This window comes from Dioscorea cayenensis, chromosome 10, assembly GCF_009730915.1.
Source record: "Dioscorea cayenensis subsp. rotundata cultivar TDr96_F1 chromosome 10, TDr96_F1_v2_PseudoChromosome.rev07_lg8_w22 25.fasta, whole genome shotgun sequence".
NCBI lineage: Eukaryota > Viridiplantae > Streptophyta > Magnoliopsida > Dioscoreales > Dioscoreaceae > Dioscorea > Dioscorea cayenensis.
Window position 1 is genome coordinate 17151120 of NC_052480.1, and position 24135 is coordinate 17175254.

General features: G+C 40.3%; 1 non-coding gene and 1 pseudogene across 1 annotated transcript; one reads left to right on the forward strand and one right to left on the reverse strand.

Annotated features, from left to right (window-relative positions):
• Window positions 1-1161: 1161 nt before the first annotated feature.
• LOC120270325 overlaps window positions 1162-24135 on the reverse strand; it is a 28974-nt pseudogene continuing 6000 nt past the window's right edge.
• On the forward strand, window positions 15623-15728 carry LOC120271230. Its single transcript, XR_005539850.1, has one exon. It is a non-coding gene; the product is annotated as a small nucleolar RNA R71 (small nucleolar RNA).

The following is a 24135-nucleotide window of genomic DNA, read 5'->3' on the forward strand; positions in this document are numbered from 1 at the left end:
TAGGGAGATAAATTTGAGGCCTCAAAATTTTATGCAGTACAAATATGAAATATCTTTATTATGACATGCTTTGCTTATAGCTTTTCATCCTTGTAATTTCTATAAAATAAAGCCTTTTGTTTTACCAGTAATAATTGTATCAGTTGACTGCTTCATCGGTAGAGATGAATATAGAAATGACCATCAATTATAACTCATCATATGCATAATTAGCACATTCATCATAGTTAGCGTCTCTATATCAAGGTCAACATCAATATCCGAGCCAAATCTTTACTTTAATCTTTTTTAAAACTCTTTGGTTTCTAAAAAACTTTCTGTTTTACTCATGTTGCGAATATTTCCCTCCAACTTAATTTCTCCTTAGATAACTCAATTACAAGCTAAAGTCCCCGTCCTTACTTATCCATTTCTTTAATTAATCACTAAAAAAAAGTTCCATCTTACTTGAAATTTTGTCTCCTTTGTATCCTTAATGGGTTATCGATCAAAGTAATCATTTGATTTCGTCAACTCATCTCTTCAAACTCCACCTGTTGGAGGCAAGAACGTTTCAATTAACATGTTCTTTTCAAGCGCCGTACTCGGCAAAAATAAGGAAATGTTCTTTTATTTTCTAATTTTTCTGCAACCCAAACACAAACTTATAAAGAAAAGTCGTCATTATAATTTGATTTGATAAATAATCAAACATAAACAAAGTTCCTTTTTTATTTATTTCATAAATGCTTCCTATGGTATTCTCTTTTTAGTTTATCATAGAATCAAATTACAGCAAAATGGTTTTAGGATGTAACTGTTGGGATGCAGTGGCTTAGGACCATAGTCCCACATCGCCTGTGGGAGACACTTCCCTCTAGTTGATATACCACCACCAACCCTTCCCTCTAACTGCGGTTATGGAGAAGTTAGGGTGGTGGGTCCCTGTCTTAACATGGTATCAGAGCCATGGCTAGGATCTTAGGTCCCACATCCACTGTGGGCCCAGGAGGGGTGTTGGGACGCAGTGGCTTAGGACCATAGTCCCACATCGCCTGTGGGAGACGCTTCCCTCTAGTTGATATACCACCACCAACCCTTCCCTCTAACTGCGGTTATGGAGAAGTTAGGGTGGTGGGTCCCTGTCTTAACAGTAACAAATTATTTCTCACATGACAGTAGCTAATCACCCTTGCTTTGTTGAGCTTCATTGACAGTTTTCTTTAAAAGGGATATAACTTTGACTGGTTCTACAGCTCCGAATACCGAACTCCCTGTGACAAAGCAGTTCGCCCAGCAGAAGCTGCCATTTTGATAGTTGAAGGACCCAATCTACCATCAACCTGTAAGTAGCATTGCACATGAACAAAAGAAAAAGGTCTGAAAATCATTACAAAAACTTTGCCGACATTGCAATGAGATGAGTATTCCTTCATCGATGTCTGCTTTTCTCAATGTAGTCAATAAAATTCAAGGACATGTTCCAATCCATAAAAAAGACATTAATTAATATTGGATCCTAGCTTCCATATTCATATACCAAATCAAGTTGTGATCTAAATCTATCATGATTCAGAGCATCTCATGTTATACTCTGTTAATTTTCTTTAAACAGTTGCTCGACTATACTAGGCTAGATTTTTAGTGATTTCTGACAACCTAGAGATTTCTAGTTCTCACAACTGAGGAACTACAGTAGATTTCAATACTTTTACATAAGCATTAATAACCAATTTCTACAGGCACTAATTAAAAAACAAGTCATCACTAACACAAAAGTCGAAGATAGATTCCCGAGATCACTTCAAGCGAAAGAATTTGCATTCAAATGACTCAAAGGTGTGTTTCTTTTACCTCTATATCTAGAGAAGGGTACTTTTTTTCTCAATGCACCAACCTGGCAAGAAATTCCATGTGAATGATCAAATAAACAATAAACAATAAGCACCAGCTATTTAACATGAGTAGGAAACTGCATGAACCTTATCCATCATTTCTGGCATAAACTTTTGGCCACCAAAACCTGGTTCAACTGTCATAACAAGAACAATTCCACTGGGTTTTGTCTTCGACCTGTAACATAAAATAAGGCATGAACTTGTCAACCATGGAAGTAACAATAAATGTCAGAAATATAGAACGATGAAAATTATCAACAGGTGATGATAATATGCATTTTTGTCTGCATGGATGTTTGGAAAAAAATAGTGTATTGAATATAGAAATGTCAAATGGTGACAGTAATACAATTCAATCAATGCCCTCGTTTATCAGACTGGCAAAGATGTATAAATATAAATTAAACAAAATGTTGCTATTAAATACCCATAAATACCGTCTTTACAAGTCAACAAGAGGCCTCATTACAAGGTCCACCAATAAGGAGAAATGATAATATTGTTAGATATATATGCGTATGTCTGTATATATGTACAGTTGTTACTGGGTATACTTGTACCCTTATCTTCTATATGTACCCAAGGTCATACTTGTTTTCCTTTATTCTTTAAATGAGAATGTATTCTTCTCTATCTTATATCTTCTATCATGGTATCAAACTAGGTTAACCTTCTCCGGACATCTTCTCTGACCAACTTCTCCGGCCATCTTTTCAGGTCAATTTTTTCGGTCATCCTTTTCGGTCCTCTTCTTCTAGCTAACCTTCACCGGTCATATTCCCTGACACTCTTCATCAAACTTCTCTTTTCTTCTTCATTCTATTCTTATATATAAAAAAAAGATCTTCAAGCTCACAACGACCCCATCACCACAGCCATCATCATCCCACAGCCATCATCCTCATTATCCAGCCACCATCATCACCACATCACTACAGCCACCTTCACCACAACCATCATCATCCCACAGCCAACATCACCACAGCATCCATCCTCATCATCCCGGCCACTAGGCCCCGCCACCTCCATTATCATCCCAGCCATCATCATCATTCCTACCACCATCATCCGCCACCTCCATCATCATCACCATAGTCTCCCGTCCATCATCATCCCTGCCACCGGCCACCATCACCATCCTCATCACCGCCACTGGCCACCAACCTCCAGAGCCCAACAACCTGGCCAACCATCAGTCATCATCACCCAAGTCCCAATGTATTCTCACATGTGACCTCTTGCCTGGCCAAACAAAGACATGAGTGATGTTTACTGTTTTTCTGTGAATCTTTGTTTGATAAAACAAAAACATTGATATTGATGTTGAATTAAAAAATATGGAATATGGGCTCAGTGGCCCCTACAATCTCCACCATTCAAATGTGGTGCTTGATGACACTAATTACATCCCTTGGCGATTTACTGTCAAGCAGATTCTCGATGGTGCTCATCTTCTTCGTCATGTTGATGGTACCTATATTGCCCCTACTGCCCTTTCTTTTCCTGACACCCTCGCCTCTTTAGTGGCCTCTGTTCTTCTTATGGCATTTGAGCAGTAGCTTAAGAAGTGGGCTGCTGAGGAATGTATGGGTAAGATGATGATTTGTTAGACGATCACTGTTGAGATTCGTAATCAGATTGCCGATCTTCCTACTGCTCATCAGATGTGGGAATATCTTGAGCGTTACTACTGTCGTTTCAGTCAGGCGCAGCTCTACACCCTATACCAGGCCCTCACCAGCCTCCAGCAGGGCGAGGACATAGTTGACCAGTTCTACACTCAGTATTGTGCCCTATAGCATCAGATTGATGCTCTCATCCCTCCATATTGTGGTGTTCATACTGCCCAGATTCTCATCTGTTCTGAGTCTTGCTCTCGTCGTTGTCGTCATGATGAGACACCGCGTATGTATGAGTTCATTATGCGTCTTCGCCACGAGTTTGAGCTAACTCAGGCTCAGTTACTTCTTGCTCCGTCAGCTTATTCTTTGGGTGAAGCCTTCACTCTTGTTCTTGCTAAGGAAACCCACCTCTGAGCTTCCTTTACAGGGAGGATAGTGCTTTTGTTGTTTCTCGCCTTCCTTCTAACTCTTCGACTTCCTCATCTACTTGACCTCCAGCTCCCTCTACTGTCTCATCCCGGTCTCTCATAACTGAAATGGACTGTGACTTGTTACTACTATGACATACTTGGTCATCTTGAGCGTGATTGCCGGAAGAAGTAGCATGGACTTTCTCATACTATTTCCTATGGTAGTTCTTCACCTGCTTCACCTCTTCTTCCACTATCTCACTCTTCCCAGGTACATTTTGTGCAGGCATATCCTTCTCCACCGTCTCCTACTTCATCATCTTCTGCTCCACTGTCAGCTGCTAATCAGCAGTTATTGGTGACGTTTCGACAGTTCTAGCAGTTCCATTTAGCAGACTCTACTGGACATGTGCGGTCAGCTCAGGTTTCTCCCTTGGCTCCAAGTAGTTCCTGTCTTCTCTGGCTTCTTGATTCTGGTGCTTCCCTTCACATGACTCCTGATCCCATTCATCTGCATCATTCCCGCACTACTGATGGCACACTCCTTCCTATTTCATCCATTGGCAATTTTTCCTCCAATGCCTTCTCTGTTCCTTTTGTCTCTGTCTCCCATGTTCCTTGTTTATCCATAAACCTTACGTATTATGACTATCAGGTTATTTTGACAGTACATCATGTCATGTCTGGTACCATAGTGGAAAGGTGATTGGAGCTGGCCGCCGCCATAGTGGAGTCTATGTGTTGGATAGCTTTTATCTCTCATCTTCTGCTAGGCCCATTCATTAATGTCATGCTACAGTTTTGTCTCATCATATGTGGCATCATCGTCTTGGTCATTTATGTCTGTCTCGTTTGTCATCTCTTGTTTATCTTGGCATCTTAGGAGTTATCTCTCCTTCCTCTGATGTTGTTCGTGTTGGTTATAAGCTTGGTAAACTGTTACAACGTCCTTATCCTATGAGTGTATCTCAAACCACTACTTATTTCGAGCTTATTCATTCTGATTTTTAGGGTTTCGCTCCTTTTGTTTCTGAAGAAGGTAACCGTTATTATGTTATTCTTATTGATGACTACACTTGCTACATTTGGATCTATTTCATGTATCATCATAGTTAGTTATTGTCAATCTATCAATCTTTTACAACTATGGTTCACACCCATTTTACTGCCACGGTCAAGAACTTTCGATCTGACTTTGGTGGTGAATGCACATGCTAGGCCTTTCATGCCTTTTTGTCTTCTGAAGGCACATTGTCTTAGTTATCTTATCTTGGGGCTCATCCTCAGAATGGGGTTGCTGAACGCAAGCATCACCATATTGTAGAGACAACTCGTGCTCTTCTTCTTGGTGCTTTTCTTCCTCCTCATTTCTAGGATGGTGCTGTTAGTACTGCTATTTATCTAATTAACCTTTAACCTTCCATCTCATCATGGGACACCTCCTCGCTATGATCATCTTCATGTTTTTGGTTATCGCTGTTTCGTTTTGCTTGCACCTCGGGAGCGAACCAAGCTCACTGTCTAGTCTGTTTCTTGTGTTTTTCTGGGATATAGCTTTGAGCATAAAGGTTATCGTTGCTATGATCTCGTTACTCATAGTATATGTATCTCTTGTGATGTCAAATTTGATGAGGCCATCCCCTTTTATACTTCTCCTTCTTCTACTGAGTCTTCCTCTCCATCGGTTCCTCTATCTTTCCTTTTCCCTACCAATTCTCCTGAGGATGCTTCCCCTGTACCTTCCTCTCCTCTGTTACTTTCTCCTCTAGAGCTTATTAGTCACTCCTCTCTTGACCCCCTTTTCCTTTACCTATTATGTCTCCTGCCGAGTCTCCTGATGTGTCTTCCCCTTCTTCTTCACTTCCTCCTGCTCACCCACCCTTTTGTTTATTTTACCATCATTAGGATCCCACAGTGACTCCACTTGGGCAGGTCCTTTCTGATGCCTCTCCTACTACTGATCCAGCTCATGAGGTATCCTCTCATTCTTACTCTTTATGTGATCACTCCACCTTATATCCCCCTATTCGTTATGCTTCTACTAGCTCTAGTGTCTTAGATGTCTTTGAGCCACGTACCTACAAGCAAGCGGTTCGATCCCCTGAGTGGTGAACTGCCATGACTGAGAAGCTTGATGCTTTATCTCAGACTCAGATATAAAATATAGTCTCTTCCTGTTCATGCCATTCCCATCACTTCACACTAGATCTACCACGTGAAGACCTATTCTCATGGGTCTCTTGAGTGCTACAAAGCGCATCTTGTTGCTCACGATTTTCAGCAGGAGTATGGCGGTGATTATGAGTAGACCTTTGCCCCAATGGCTCACATGCATACTGTGTGTACATTAGTTGCTGCCGCAGCTATTCATAGGTGGGTTTTTTATCAGCTTGATATAAAGAGTGCCTTTCTTCATGGGCACCTGAAGGAGAAGGTCTACATGACTCCTCCCGCTGGCCTTCAGGTGCCTTTATGGTTTGTTTGTCATCTTCACCGCGCTCTCTATGGTCTCAAACAGGCCCCACATGCTTGGTTTGGGAGGTTCAACATAATCATTGAGGCTGCTGGGTTTACTCCCAGCATACATAATCCGGTAGTCTTCATTCATTCTTCACATCGTGGCCAGATTATCCTTCTTCTATATGTGGATGATATGATCCTTAGTGGTGATGATTCTGCTCACATTACCTTTGTGAAATAGAAACTGTATGAGACTTTCTTGACGACTGATCTCGGTCCGCTTCATTATTTTATGGGTATCAAGATCACATCTCATCTTGATGACTATTGTATATCGCAACATCGTTACACTCTAGATCTACTTGCTCACTCTGGTTTGATAGATACTCGTACGACCGCTACACCGATGGAGTTACATCTGTAGCTTCGTGCTTCTAAAAGAATTCCCTTATCCAATCCTTCTCACTATCAGGATCTTATTGGTAGCTTGGTATATTTGGCCATTATACGCACTGACATTTCTCATGTTGTGCACATTCTCAGTCAGTTCATTGTGGCCCCCATCTCTATTCATTATGGGCATCTTCTTCGAGTGTTACGATATCTTCGTGGCATTGGCTCATGTGGTCTGTTCTACTCTCACCAGTACACACTTCAGCTACAGGCCTATTCTGATGCTACTTAGGCTATCTCTCCTGATAATCGGGTACTCTATCACCGACTGCTGTATTTTTCTTGGGTCTTCACTTGTTGTTTGGAAGACTAAGAAATAGCAAACTGTTGCTAAATCTAGTGCTGATGCTGAGGTTTGTGTTTTAGCTTTTACAGTACAGGAGGTGCTTTGGATTTGTTCAATTCTATAGGATTTTGGTGTACCGCTTCCTTCTCCTATTCCTATTCACCATGACAGTACGGGAGCCCTTCAGATTGCTGCTGATCCAGTCAAGCATAAGCTGACCAAACACATTGGTTTGGATACACTCACCCGCTGTCATGTGCGTGCCCATACATTGTCACTTCATTATCTTCCTATAGAGGTACAAGTGGTTGATTTTTTCATTAAGGCACAGACACGTGATCAGCATCTATTCATGTTATCCAAACTCAAGACGCATGATCCGCCTTGAGTTCGAGGGAGGATGTTAGATGCATGTACATATGTCTGTATATATGTACAGTTGTTGTTGGGTATACTTATACCATTATCTTCTATATGTACCTAAGGTCATACTTGTTTTCCTTCATTCATTAAATGAGAATCTATTCTTCTCTATCTTCTATCTTCTATCAAATATCTTAGTTGATATTCCATTTTAAGGAAGAATTAATAATATGCGATTCACATGCCTTATTTTAACCTAGTAAGTTAGGAGGGATCAACATGCAACACTTTGGCTATAAAAAGGGGCAACCATATGTTGTTAGGTATTCAATTTATTCAATATCTTAATTCATATCCATTGTAGTTTCATATTTCCTAGTAGAAATAAATTTATCTTGATCTTGTACGGTGGTAAGCTTTTCTTGAGTTTATCCTAGAAGAGATTACCTATGTTTTCAAGCTCTGCTTTGTGGGTTTTTTTCCTGTGAACAACATATAAATATGAATATAGGGAATTGAATGTTTACACTTACAATTACTTCCACAACATTCTTGTTAGTTCATATGTATATTTCACTGAAAAGGAACAAATAAACACCATAATATATAAAGACATATATTTTTTTTAAGTTGAGCTAAGTTAAAAATTAATCTCTTTCTAACGGAAAGACCACTTTCTAAAGCAACTTTTGTACTTCAAAATGAAATCAGCTTGCAGCATACAATCCCCAAAAGAATTTAACACTTTTCTATGATGTGATTCAGAAACAACAATTAGCAAAACACTTAGCTTACAGGTATAAACACAATATTATTTTTTTTACATTTGCTTATAATGGAATGGTCAATTTAATGGTGATAAACAGCTTTATGTCCTAAGACCTCCTTTGTTGATGCAAAGAATAATTTAGCAATACTCAAATTTCAGAACCCGATGGTTTATATCTCAAATCGCTAATAAAATCATAACTGAAATAATCTCCATCACCCATGCCAAGATATGAAGTGGTAACTTTTAATATTTGAATTCCAAGGATCTAACATGAAGCTCAAGATTCGCTAAATGCTTCTAAACTGAGTCTAATGAGTCGAGGTAATCAAAGAACAACCGGCCCTTGCCTCCAAGCCACCGATACTAATCCCCTACAAGGTCATGGTGGAGAAATAGCTCATTTTCAACACCTCACACCCCATATGACCGAAATAAGCTCTAGGGATACCTAAGAGTAAAACCAATTCCTAAAGATAGATCCAACCCTATTTCCCTGTGAAGGATCCCTAACCCCCTACAAGGTCCCGGTGGAGAAATCTATCAATCTCATGCCTCACACCAAATATGGTAACATAGAGTGTAGGGAATACAGAGATAGAAAACACTCAATCAGAAGGGAAAGGGGATACTCCACTATCTCATAACTCACCCCCTCAACCCTCTTTAACCTTGGTGTTCTAACTCTAATGGAGACCTCTCTCTCATCAAAGTAACAAAATCATGCAAGATGAATAAATCAAAAGATCAATATAACATGCAAGCCATGGAGCCACAAGGTTAAAACTCAAATCAACTCATATTAAATAGAAACATAAAGCAAATCAATACAAAGGAATAGATCCTAGGGTTCACATGCCCAAATACCTACTAGGGTTTAGCCCTCAAAGGGTCAAGTTACAAAATAATAATTAATATAATCAAAAGCAATGAAAGCCATAGAGAATGACCTCCTTGAATTTGTGATGATGGCCTTGATGGGTCACTCAACGTCTTAAAGAATCCTCCTCCGAAGCTTGGTCGCCGAAGGCTCTCTCTATGCTATGACGGAGAGAAGATCGATCAAAGTTGGTGATGAACCTTCCCCAATATCATAAAAGACCTCCTCTAAAACCCTATCCGCCTTGCCCTTTAAGTGCTCATGAAAAGCTGGCAAAAAGTCTCCAAAGAATAGGGCGAACAACCTATTTATAGCCTAAAACCATGCCTATCACGTGCCTCACGTGCCCGTGTGGATTTTTCATGCACCCGCGTGGCCTACAGGAATTTCCATGCCATCGTGTGGAATTTCCACGCGGGCACATGAACAGCAATTCTGTTACAATATTACTATAGTAAAATGTGCAATGTTTTGCTGCTGTACTTAGCTACAATACTCTTCACAAACGTGGTCCAAACACTCTTCTCTTGAGCCCACATGGTCGGGGACACGTCCATATGGTAGGCTATAAGACTTTTCTTCATCGAAGGATCTTTGAAAGGTTTTGCAATCTTCACAAAGAGAAGGAACATGAAGATGTGACTACCTTTGCGCCCTTCCAACTAGTAAATTGGCTTGAATTTGCTTGGAAGTTAACACATCTCCATGTTCATGAACTCCTCTCGTGTCTTGGTCTTTGAATTGCACAAGAACTCCCAAAATTGTGTCTTTATAGCCTATCTTTGCTTCCTTTTGACTCTTCAAGGCCTTCACAACCTAATTGTTCAAAAAAATACCAAATACACAATATGAGACATAAACCATGGTTAAAATGATGCTCAATGTATGTAAAACATATAGAAAAATATGTCTATTCAAGCACTTATCAAACTCCCCCACACTTAAGCCTTTGCTTATCCTCAAGCAAAATTACACATTAAACTAATGGAAATAAAAGAGAAGTGCTTGGCCTTCGGTTCACCAAGAGGGTACAAGAATAAAATTCTAAAGTTATGGAGAAAATAAAACACTAGACAAAACAATCAATGCTCTAGTAAACAATCCGATTAAAAATGAAAGTGATGAAGTCCGAATGCGTGTGTGTGTGAAAAACTCAACTCATGTCAACACTATGTCCACTACCAAGTTCTTATTAACACGGGACTTATTTATAAACAAAAAAAAATAGGGAGTAGCTTCACACAATCCTCTAAGGTAGCCCTTTGCCAAGATGCCGCCCAAGTGGCTTTCACACTTTTGAGATGGTAGCTCTTTCTACCAAAGGTGGTAGCTTTCACACATCCGATGAGATAGCTCTTTCTCTCATTAGGGCATAATAAGTATCTGACTTATGAGGGTAGCTACATACATCGTGGGTTGTATCGCTTTCCACCCCCTATGTACAAACAATACAAACAATTGCCAATTTTGTTTTTCAATTTTTATCTGATTTTTCTGATTTTTTTAAGAATAAAACTAGCACACTAAAGCCCCAAAAAATAATGAACTAGAGTCTTCATAGGTCTAATGAGTGAGCTAGGGTCTTCATAGGTCTAATGAGTGAGAAAGGTGCATAAAGAGCAATCGGAAAAAAATATTCAAGGAAATTGGATGAAAACTAGAGCATGATAAAATCTAATGTTTACAACCTCCCAAAACTAAGAATTAAACTCTTAATCCTAAGTTGAACATTCATTGGTAACAAGAGCATGCTCATGAAAACGCAAGTAAAAGTCATGTATAAGGTGAACCCTCCCCCACACTTAAGATGTACATTGTCCTCAATATACGCATATAAATACAATAAAGATAGCATCAACGAAAGTATAATGTGTGTGGGAATGCAATTAAAACAATACTCCTATGAACTCCTCATTAACTATTTGGCGAAGTCTAACTCATGGGCGTGTTGTATAGGTTGTGAAGCTCACACGACCATGTGACAAGGTCACATGATCGTGTCTATGACTAAAACATCATCAACATCACTCTCAAGGCCATCTGCACAGAATACAAGGGGTTTAGTAAAGCTCAACAAAATAGAAAAGGAAATACAAGTTCACACAATTAGAACAATAAAGTAAATACTCGCAACAAAATAATAATATGAATATAAATCTCAGAAGGCGAAGCCTTTCTGAGCACACAAGTCCACAAACTACTAACACAACAAAAAAAGCAAAGAAAGTAAAATGAAAGTCTCATGAGTGTGACGCCTCAAGTATTGGTATCTGGAGATGGTGCTAATGATGGAGTGGGTATTGTTGCAGAAGTGGATGAGACCTCCTCGTCAAGGGTCTGCAGAATGCGATCAAGTCGATTTAGAATGTACACCTGGTTCTTGATGATGATAGCTACGACAACCTAGAGTCAAGCCAGATGCTCGTAAACTCGAGTGGAAGATGAATCAGGATTTGCTGATGCTATCGGTGCTACCTTGGGGACTATGGGCTCAGCTGCAGGTGGTGCCTCTGTAGCCTCAGCAGGCTCTTCATCGCGCTCAGATGAAGACTCAACTAATGCATATCCCCTTAAGCCTGTACGTCTCACAATGCCCATTTAACGGAGAGTGACCAATCCTAATGTTACTGGGCTACTAAACCTCTCCTCGCCTCTGACCGAGCGGATCAGACCCATCTTGAAAATGAGACGAGTAATATAGGGTCCCACAAACAGTGCTCTTATCAGCAAATACTCACTCTGTTGACAAAGGTAGTCAGCAACAACATATCAAAAATATAGAGGCACGCCAAGGTCCATGGAGTGGAGATACAAAAGATCTGTCCTACGAAGTGAGCCTGTACCATCTCCATGACCTATTACGGATCGGCTGAGAATATCATGAATATACCTGTGTGTCGGCCGTATTAGTAAAGAAGCCTTCAACTGGCCAGGGACATACTGGTGGCCATCGCATAGATCATGAAAAACCTGACCCTAGTTAGATCATGAGAGTAGTCGGTAAGCAGCTGTGTGTACTAGATGGTGTCAGCATAGTCCTGATCATACAAGCCGAGAAACATGGAGAACTGCGTCAAAGACATCCCATGTGGCTGACCAAAGTCTCAGAAATGAATGGTATCCTCCGTGTCAAAGTTTGTGTTGGCTAAGGTATTGTCGAAGGAAAATAAGGCAAGAACCTCCAAGGTGATGTCTCACCGAATGGGCTCCTGAATGGAGACCAATCGGTCCCAACCTCCCACACTAATAAGCGCTTTGACCTCATCCGCAAGACCAATCTCCTCTAGTGCGTCCCAATTAATAAAGCACGACTGTCTAATCTTAAGGTGTTGGAGGCGCTCAAACCTTTGCTAATGAATAGGGTCAGGAAACTCGACTTCCGGTGGTGGGGTCGGCTCCCTATCGTAGCGAGGATGTTTCAGAGCCAATCTCTTGGTCCGTGGTGCCATATCTACGAATAAAACATTTAAAAACATCAGTTCGGCATGAATACATTATAAACTGGGCACCACGCGTACGAAGGCAGTGAGCCGGTGGAGAAACAGGATAGTTTGTCCTCTATCCCAGCCCACATGGGCACATGGGAAGGCCACGAGCCCGCGTGGGCGCATGGTTGAGCTATACCCAAGGCTACGCATCTGTGTAGCCTGGGCAGCGTGCCCAGGTACGGTTGGTGCACCCGTAGGCGCGTGGTTGGCCTGGGCGTGCGTCTTGCCAGTCCATGCTTCTGCGCGCGCCCAGTCACGCGGGCGAGTGTCTAGGGCGCGCGCGTGGCCTGGCTGGCTGTGCACGGCCAGCCCAAGCAAGCGGGTGGGTTGTCCACGCGGCCGTGTGGGCACCCGACCTTGGCCAAATCGGCCAAGGTCGGACCCTTATGCCTTAAACTAGTCATTTCTACAATTCTAATAGGTGTCTAGCATGATTTCCCAAGAAGATTTGTACATAAACACCATGAAAACTCCATAAAAATGAGAATGAAGACATGGAAGGGATAAGGAGAGTTGAAGGCTTACCGGTGTGAATCAAAGAAGAAAATTTGGTGAAAACTATGGCATATCACGTCTAAACATCCAAGGAGTTGAGGAAAATTCATTTTAGAGATCAAAGATTGAGTTTTATAGGAGTTAAGGGTTGGAAGATGAAGAGGCTCTTTGAAGAAGATGAACATGAATAGTGACTTTTCAACTTCTTATAGGCACATGGGGGTGTGGATATTCCACACCCCGCGTGGGTACTGTATACGACAGTGTGGAAATTCCACGTGGCCGTGTAAACTGCAAAATTTCTGCAGACAGTCCACACAAGGTGCCTACCTCCAAATTAACACCAAATTTTTCAACTTTAAACATTAAATTCACCCTCAACCATGTCATACACATAAAAAAAAAAAAATCCAAATCACCGAAAAATTCCATGAAAACACCAATAATCAACAAAAATTAATCAAGACACACACTCATGACATTATTACTGTAAAATTAAAATTCTAAGACTAAAAACTAACTAAAAACTTGGGTTACCTCCCAAGAAGCACTAGTTTAATGTCACTTAACTTGATGTACCTGTCCTTACCTCATGGTAGCTCATAACGATGAAAAATCTCCTTATTAGTAACATGCACACATGATGGACAGAAATTCTACATACTCAAGGAAAAAGTTTTAAACATGTTACCGAATGAGGGAATGCCACACACTTCCTTTGTGTCTCCTATTGTGCTAGAGTGCTTTCGATGGCGACGTCTCGACCTCTTGACTCGGCCAAAAATCTGTTTCAAGAATCCTCTTTGAGGGTAAGCATTGAGAACTTGTTACACACAATTGTTCAATTTCTTCTCCTCCATGTCCGGCCATTCCTCATATGGATCCAGATACAAAAATTCCTGTAAGTACTCATTAGCAATCTCATCACTGACATCTAAAAAATAACAAGTGTCATCAAAGTCAAGAGGGTGCTTCATTGCTTCGGCAAGGCAGTATGTGATCTTTTCTTCTCCAATGAGCAATGTTATCTCACATCCATCCATGTCAATGAGTGCTTTGAAGGTTTGTAAGAAAGGTCTTCCTAGAATCAATGGATCCTCCGGATCTTCATCAACATCTAGTACAACAAAATCTGTAGGAAAAATATACTTGTCAACCTTAACTAAAACATCTTCAACTATACCTCTAGGATGACGAACGGAGCTATCGGCCAGCTGTAAGATCATGCAGGTTGATCTTGGTTCTCCCAGCCCAATTTCTGAAACAATGTGTATGATATGACATTAATACGAGCTCCCAAATTGGCCAAAGCTTTTTCTTCCCCCAAACCTCTAATTGCACATAGTATGATGAAGCTTCCCGGATCTTTCATTATGTTTGGCAAATTTTTCTGAAGCATTGCCAAACAATTACCTTCCAAGACTACATCCACACTCTCCTCCATCTTCCTCTTGTTGGTCAAGAGGTCCTTCAAGAACTTTGCATAGCGAGACATTTGGAACAACGCCTCAACAAATGGAATGTTGATGTGTAACTACCTGAATAGATCCAGAACTTTTCTATTTTGGTCATCAACTTGGTCTTTCTTCAATTGTGCCAGATAAGGGATTCTTGGAGTATATGAAGGGGGCGACACAGCTGGCCCCTTCTCCTTGTCTTGCATCTTATCTTTTGGCTTTTCTTGAGGAATTTCAACAGTCTTCCCAGTGAGGGTTTTAGCTTGATGAATATCAGAATTTTTCTCAGCAGTGAGCTCTTCTTGGAGCTCTTGACCACTCCTCAAAATGATCGCCTTCACTTGCTCTCTTAGGTTAGTCTCGGTGTTACTTGGTAAGCTTCCTAGAGGCCTTTCCGCCAATGACTTTGCTATTTGTCCCACTTGATTCTCCAAAGTGTGCAAGGAAGTGGTGTGATTGCGGAGTGTTGCCTCTATGTTTTAGAACCTTGTGTCAGTTGATTGAATAAACTTTGACAAAACCCTTTCTAATTCTGAAAATCTCTCTAGAATCAAAGGTGTTTGTTAAAATCCTGGTGGGGTAGTGGGTTTTTACTACCCTTGATTACCCCATGAGAGATTTCGATGGTTTCTCCACCCTTGGTTATAGATGTTGCTATAAGGATTACCTTGTCTTCTTCCCGAATTGCCCACAAAATCTACTTGTTCAATTGGTGCTAAAATAACAATCGAGATAGGACAATCGGATGGTATATGCGAACCCCTCACAACCATCACAACTTGTGATTATGGCTACCTTTGATGATGTCAAAGTGTCCAATTTCTTTCTCAATGCCTCTACTTGGGCTGCTAAGGATGTAACCGCATCAATCTCATGGTGTCCAGCCACTTTTATTCTTTTCTCTTGCATTCTATTGGTAGTTATTCAAACCCATCTCTTCAATCATTTGTCAGACCTCTTCGGGGGTCTTGTTTCCCAATGTTCCTCCCACGGCAGCATCAAAAGTTGTTTGGTGCTTAAGTTCAAACCATATAAAATGTGTTAATGACCATCCATTCAGGGAACCCATGTTGTGGGCACTTCCGCAAGAGGTCCTTGAATCATTCCCAAGTCTCAAATAAAGATTCAATCTCTATTTGAACAAATGAAGATATCTCATTATGAAGTTTTACAAACTTTCCCAGAGGAAAATACCTTGCAAGAAAAGCTTTGACCATTTCATTCCATGTTGTGATAGAAGCTCTTGGCAATGAATGGAACTATTGTTTGGCTTTTCCCTTCAATGAGAATGGGAAAGCTCTTAAGCGTATTGCATCATCCGAAACCCCATTGATCTTCAACATGTCGCACACTTCAAGAAAATTCTCAATGTGGTTGTTTGGGTCTTCATCGCCTAACCCATTAAATTGTGTGGATTGTTGAACCATTTGAACGAAACCCAGCTTTAACTCAAAATTTTGGGCTGCTACCGGTGGCCTAACAATGCTCGATTGTGTCCCATAAATTGTAGGTCTAGCAAAATCTGAAAGTTTTCTTTGTTGCCTCTCTTGTTAAGCTATATTTTCAGATTCTTCGATCTCTATTTCAGCTGGAAACATTATTCTTGCACGGGTTCCTTGCCCCTCCTACAAATTCTTTGCTCAATTTTAGGATCCTCTTCAATCAATGTTGAAGGGTTCCCTCGGGTCATAACCTATAGCCGAAATCGATGAAAAGAAATAATGAGAACAGCGTAAGAGAGATATATGAAGTAGAAAAGTAAATGAAAATGTGAATGACTAAAGTAACCAAGCCCTAGTGTTCTTAATATCCCGTTCCTCGGCAACGGTGCCAACATTCTGACACGTATCCGAATTGCGTGTAAACCGCAAGTGCACGGGTGTCGAAGTAATAATTACCTCAGAGAATGGGTAGTCGAATCCATAAGCAACGAAAGTATTAGTATTAACCAATTCTTAGTTATCTAGTCAGAATCAATGGATGTGATGAAATGAACTAATTGTAAGAAAAGTTAATGAGCAACCAAATGAGCAAGATATAAAGTAAAGGAGTTCTCAATTAATGAAGATGAGGTACTCGGGCAATACTCCCCCTAGGATCTAACATAAAGCTCAAGATTCGCTAAATGCTTCTAAACCGAGTCTAATGAGTCGAGGTAATCCAAGAACAACCGGCCCTTGCCTCAAAGCCACCGGTACTAATCCCCTACAAGGTCCCGGTGGAGAAATCGCTTAATCTCAACACCTCATGCCCCATATGACCGCAATAAGCTCTAGGGATACCTAAGAGTGAAGCCGATTCCTAAAGATAGATCCAACCCTATTTCCCGGTGAAGGATCCCTAACCCTCTACAAGGTCTCAGCGGAGAAATCTATCAATCTCACACCTCACACCAAATATGGTTGCATAGAGTCTAGGGAATATGAAGATAGAAAACACTCAATCAGAAGGGAAAGGGGACACTCCACTATCTCATAACTCACCCTCTCAACCCTCTTTAACCTTGGTGTTCTAACTCTAATGGAGATCTCTCTCTCATCAAAGTAATAGAATCATGCATGATGAATCAATCACAAGATCAATATAACATGCAAGCCATGGAGCCACAAGGTTAAAACTCAAATCAACTCAAATTAAATAGAAACATAAAGCAAATCAATACAAAAGAATAGATCCTAGGGTTCACATTCCCAAATACCTACTAGGGTTTAGCCCTCCATAGGGCAAGTTACAAAACAATGATTAATACAATCAAAAGCAATGAAAACCATAGAGAAAACACCCATTCAAATTATGATGATGGCCTTGATGGGTCGCCTAACATCTTGAGGAATCCTCCTCCGAAGCTAGGTCACCAAAGGCTCCCTCTATGCTATGATGCTATGACTGAGAGAAGATTGATCAAAGTTGGTGATGAACGCTACCCCTCCTACCCCAATATCGCCAAGGACCTACTTTAAAACCCTAGCCGCCTTGCCCTCTAAGTGCTCGTGAAAAACACCGCAAAAAGGCTCCTAAGAATAGTGCGAATGGCCTATTTATAGCCTAAAACCGTGCCTGTCATGTGCCCTCATGTGCCCGTGTGGATTTTTCATGCGCCAGCGTGGTCTACAGGAATTTCCACGTGGTCGCGTGGAATTCCAACGCGGGTACGTGAACAGCAAAATGCTACATCATTTTTGCTACAGTACTCTTCACAAATGCGGTCCAAACACTCTTCTCTTGAGGCCATATAGTTGGGCACACGTCCATGTAGTAGGCTATAAGATTTTTCTTCATCGACAGATCTTTGAAGGTCTTGCAATCTTCACAAAGAGAAAGAATATGAAGATGTGACTACCTTTGTGCCCTTCCAACTAGTAAATTGGCTTGAACTTCCTTCGAAGTTGGCACACATCTCCATGTTCATGAATTCCCCTTGTGTCTTGGTTTGAATTGCACAAGAACTCCTAACATTGTGTCTTTATAGCCTATATTTGCTTCCTTTTGACTCTTCAAGGCCTACACAACCTAATTGCACAAAAGAACACCAAATACACAATATGAGATTGATAAGTGTCTAAATGTAGATGTTTTCATGTATATATCGTATTCACTTTGCATGTATTTTGTGAGGTTTGATGCCCGTTTTGCACTTAATCATCTATTATTTGCTTTGTAGGGCATAAGGAAGCCATGGAGAACAAGAAGATATCATTTGGGCGAAAAGAGAAGAAAACAGGAATTTCATACTATCCCCATACTACTCAATATGGGGGATGTATGCACTGTAGCAGCGGATTGATTTGGAGTGTCTGCCCAGATTTCCATACTACCTAGTATGGGGGCCGTATGCACCCTGTATGGATCGTGAATCTAGGGTTTTTGGGTGCTATACGACCCCCATATGATCCATATGCCTCTGGGGGTATAAATACCTACTTTTAGGGCGTAAAAAGGGGACTTTTTGTCGGACCTTTTCTTGGCGATTTTGGGGAGATCACTTGGGAGATTTTGGGCGACCTTGGGAAGGAGAAGAAGGGCAAGGAAGCTAGAAGATCATTCAAGCCCAATGTCCAAGACTCTCAAGGCAAGAAGGCAACATCATTCAAGGGGAGATTTACCACGATTTGAAGGAAGGAGACCCACGGCTAGAGGAAGCGTCATTTGGCACTCCTTTGGCGGGGAAAGCATCATTCGACACATTCTTCACCTCCTCCTTCACCATTTCATCTAGGGAGTGTCATTTATGCTTTTGTTTCATGTTTTGCTTGTTTGTATTGCTTGTTGTGGGATGATGACACACTAGACCCCCAAGGCCACCGGGTGTTGGTGAACCTTGGGGGGTTTTATCATGTATGTTGGATGATAACTTGTTAATTTTATGCTTGGGTAATTTTTGAGATTTAATCCATTGTTTTTCATGCTAAGTGCTACACTAAGGAGAAATCCGTAGCTCTTTTATGAATGATGCATGTAGATGTAACTTGCTCGCATGTATTAGGTCATGAATGGATTAAAAGGGGATGCTTGTATCATCACGCCGAGAAATCGGGTGTTTGGTAGCCCTCCATGTAGTTTTAATCCGAAGAAGAGTAGGTTTAATCCTAAGTGAGATTTCCTTGTACTCAATGCAATCGTAGGAATGTAGATTTGGAAGAAATTCCTATCTATGTTCGTATGGGATTAGGGTTCAATCGCCGAGAAATTGGGGGTTGTTCTAATCTTGGAATCTCATGGTCCATTTTACCCTTGCATCTTTAGATCATCATCCATGTTGCATGATAACCCCTCAAGGGGATCCTCATCCATAGGCCTTTGCATCTCATTGATTTTCTTGCTTGCTTATTGCTTGTTTTCTCTAATTTGGTCATAATCTCGTTTTAGCTTTAATTACATTTAGTAGAGTAAAAATCCATCACTTGAGATCTTAGGCTAGATAATAGCTCGATAAGGAGTAATAGGAGATCCTTAGCCCCGTGGAATAAGATCCTCGTGTCTTCACACGAGGTATTACTTGGCGATCCCGTACACTTGCGGAGAAGCAATCAGAGACATAAACCATGGTAAAAATGATGTTCAATGAATGTAAAACATATTAAAAAATATGTCTACTCAAGCACTTATCACATTGTGCATCCAACAATGTATTTTTTTTTTTTTGCAATAAATATAAAGTTCATGTAATAATGGTCAAACTCAACCATGTTCACTAACCTTCAATAAAGCAAAGAATATAGAATAAGAAATGATAAAATGCTAGGGAATAGGGCATTCAAACATACCAATTGATAAACCTCTTCAATAGGGGTTCCAGGCTTCAATGACACCCCAGGTCGCATGCCATTTGCCTTGATGTTCTGAATAAGTTCACGCCAGTTATCTACATAATCATTGTTGATGCCGAAAAACAATGTTGAAGCTTAAGTGAAAAACAATAAATAATTACGGAACATATATTAAATACCTTTGGACATCTTAACATGAAAAGTAAACCCCAAACAAAGCACTAGCTTTTGCCAATGGCTCCGTATAAGCCAGAGGATTTGTGTTACAGATGCCTTTGTGGGTAAGACTTATGAGAGACGTGGACCACAGGATAAGGAGATCATAAGCTTTCAAGATAGGAAGGAAGGCAAATAATTTCATTCCTAATTTGAGGAATATGATCTTGCAAGCAATATCGCCAAAGATAGAAATGAAGGCAACCAATAATTTTATGTCTTTTAAATAGAGTTTGTTTTAGCAAGTATTTCAAATGCAATAAAGAGTCCTTAATTTCATTCCTTAATTCTAGTTTCATAATTTCTCATGTAACCTCTATTTAAGAAGATGATTTGGGAGAATAAAGACAAGCTAAATTTGATTATATCTCTGGAGGTTTAAGACTCTATCCATCCTAATGAGTCTAAGGTTAGGAGCTCCCTTCAATGAGTCTACATTTATCATAGGTTCGTCATGAGGAAGAAATTGCAATAAATGGAAGATGGCAGCATTCGAAGTGGATTTTCCAGCTCATCGCCTGGTGACTTGATCCATAGCCAGAGAACGTGATAACTTGGTACCATAGCCAAACACCACTGATGATCCCAACACAAAAGAAGACTTATAGGTGTCTCTACAAGAAGCACAAACAACAAATGAAGCAAGATTGGTGCTAAGTCTCGAATGGAAGCAAGAGTGGCGTAAACCAAGTTAAACTTGGGAATTTAGCTACAACACTTGTCACTGCAACTACAAGAGCTTTTTCATGGTTCCCATAGAAATTGTGGTAGGGAGTTGGATGGAGGTGCGAGCAGTAGTAACTTGGGAAACCGTAGCTATCATCACTCAGAACCATTAATGAGATCTGGAGTGGTGCTGCGGTACACAAAGCTTGATTTTCCGACTTTTGATTGGTCAGATGATCCTTTGATATGTATACATCGGTGCAAGAAGTTCTTTTCCAATCAACGGATAGCTGAAATAGATAAAGTTGGTTTTGCAGCTTTTTGCATATTGGGTGAAGCACAATTATGGTATTATCTAATCGAGTAGGAGGAATCAAATCTCACATGGAGTATTGCACTCTAAGATTTGGCTTACCACTCCACAACAATTCGTTAGGTGAATTGGTTAATTTAAAACATACAAGAACAGTGGAGGATTATCAATGCCAATTTCAAGGCCTATTAGCAAGTGCCTATACAGTATGAGTAGATCAACATGTGGATTTATTTACTGCAGGATTACTCGATTCTATTAGGTTGGATGTGGAGATGCAAAATCCTCCAAACCTTGTTTAGGCTATGAACTTAACACAAGCCTATGAGAAGAAACAACAACTTGCGAGGGCAACAAGCATGCAAAGAGGGCCTTGGCAAACCATCAACTCAAACACAAAAGGTACCAGCATGGCTGCAATTGCTTCCTCTTCTACTCCTAAAGGAAACTCTGCATAAGGCGGTGCACTAGTGGCAAGTTCAAACTTCGAGAATGTGTCTACTCCTTTTATCAAGAAGTTTACTGACATGGCAGAATGGAGGGCAAAGGGCCTTTGATACAACTGTGATGAAACATATGCATTTGGGCACCAATATAAAAAATTATTTTGGTTGGAAATAGAGGATCATGATGACCTTGCTCAAGATCAAGATAAAAACGAGGGAACTTGAAATATCTTTGCATGCTATAACTAGAAAACAAGATGGAAGGACTATACAATTGTGAGTTGTAATGCAAGAATATCATGTACTGATTTGACGGATTGCTGGAGCACACATAATTTCATTAGCTCTATAGTAGCCCAACGCCTTTAATTGACTATTGAACCTCAATCGGGTTTAAGTGTATCTGTGGCCAACGGAGTGAAGGTTTCCAGCTAAGAAGTTTGTAAGTCAGTATCATTTCAATTTGCTGATAATATTTTTACTGCTAACTTTTTTGTAATTCCATTGGATGGTTTTGACATTGTTTTAGGAATCAAATGGCTACAAACTTTGGGACCAATCCTATGGGATTTTGTCTCCCTCACTATAAGCTTTGAATTGGGTGGTGCCACCATCACTCTTTAGGGACTATGGACTTCTAATGGTGCTCGACTTCACTTATTACATGAATCATCTATGTCGCATGCCAAGTTAGACAAGATTTTGGGTGATTTTCATGATTTATTTCATGAGCCTATAGGATTACCTCCTCTATGTAACTGTGATCATCGTATTTGTTTGCAGCCAGAATCAGGGCCTTTGGTGGTCTGTCCCTATAGGTATCCACAATTACAAAAAGATGAAATAGATAGGCAATGTGAATAAATGCTTCAGTAAGGAATTATCTGACCTAGTCGATTACCATTTTCTTTACATGTTCTGTTGAGCAAGATGATATATGGAGATTTTGTACGGATTACAGAGATCTGAATGCTAAAACAATCAAGGATAAATTCCCTATATCAATGGTCGAGGAACTTTTAGATAAACTACAAGGGGCTCAATTTTTTACTAAACTTGATCTCTGGTCTGGGTACCATCAAGTCCGCATGGATCAAGCTGACATTGAGAAAACTGCCTTTCGAACACACCATGGCCATTTTGAGTTCTTGGTTATGTCATTTGGGTTATATAATGTACCATCAAATTTTCAAGCCCTTATGAACGAGGTATTTCATATAAACTTGCGCCAATTTTTTCTTGTTTTCTTTGATGGCATTTTATTTTATAGTAAGACATAGGGTGATCATTTGCTCCATGTTCGAGTGGTATTTGAATTATTGCGAGCTCATCATCTTTGCTTGAAAAAATCTAAGTGTTCATTTGGGGAATCCCAAGTAGCATATCTCGCCCACATTGTGTTTGTTGCAGGTGTTTCAGTTTGATAATAGCAATATACAATCAGTTACGGATTGGCCTCAATCTTAATCCCTAACGGCTCTACGAGGATTCTTGGGATTGGCGGGCTATTATCGTAAGTTTATTCGAGATTATGGTCAACTTGCTGCTCATTTGACTAATATGCTCAAAAGAAACTCTTTCTAGCTTATTGATGCTGTGTTAGCATCTTTTCATTCACTCAAACAAGCTCTAACAATAGCTCCAGTTTTGCAGCTACGTAATTTTGAAGATGAGTTTATCGTGGAGTGTGATGCCTCTGTAGAAGGAATTGGTGCTGTCCTACAACAACATGAACATCCCATTACTTTTTATAGCCGCCAGATTGCAGCCCGACATTATGAACTTGTAGCTTATGAAAAATAATTGATTAGATTAGTGAAAGTAGTGTAATATTGGTGCCTTTACTTGTGGGGAAAATCTTTCATTATTCGCACCGATCACTATAGCTTGAAGTATCTGATAGAGCAATGACTCACAACATCTCCTTAACAACACTGGATATGTAAACTAATGGGATTTGATTTTCATGTGGAATACAAGGCTGGGAATTGAAACCACGCTGCTAATGCACTATCATGCCGGTTGACAGTGAAGGCTTGTTGCATGCGATTACCCAACCTCGTGTGCTCTTGTTTGATGCTATCAAAGCAAAAATTCAAGAGACTGCATCTCTATGACAACTGTGCGATCAAGTTCAGCATGGAGAAGTAAATAATTCTTAGTCATTGCAAGATGGGCTTCTTCTCTACAAAGGTCACATTTATCTATTATCGACATCTTCCACTATTTCTTCCTTATTATCAGGATTCCATGATGGCACATATGAAGGTGTTCAGAAAATGTTACAAAGGGTGCATATACAATTAGGGAATATGTGGCAACTTGCCCAATGTGCCAGCTTAACAAGGTTGAGCAATTGAGCCCTGCTAGGTTACTTCAGCCTCTCCAATTGCCAATACAAGTTTTGCTGATGTTTCAATGGATTTTATCGATGGATTACCAAAATCAAGTGGCAAAACAGTCTTGTTTGTTATTGTTGATCAGTTCTCCAAATATGCCCACTTTCTACCAATGGCACATCCATATGTAACTACAAGTGTGACCCATATTTTCTTTGAGCATGTGGTACGCATGCACGATATTCCTAAATCTATTGTATGTGATCGGGATGTTGCCTTTACTAGTAATTTTTGGAAAGAGCTTTTTCACCTATGTGGGACTAAACTG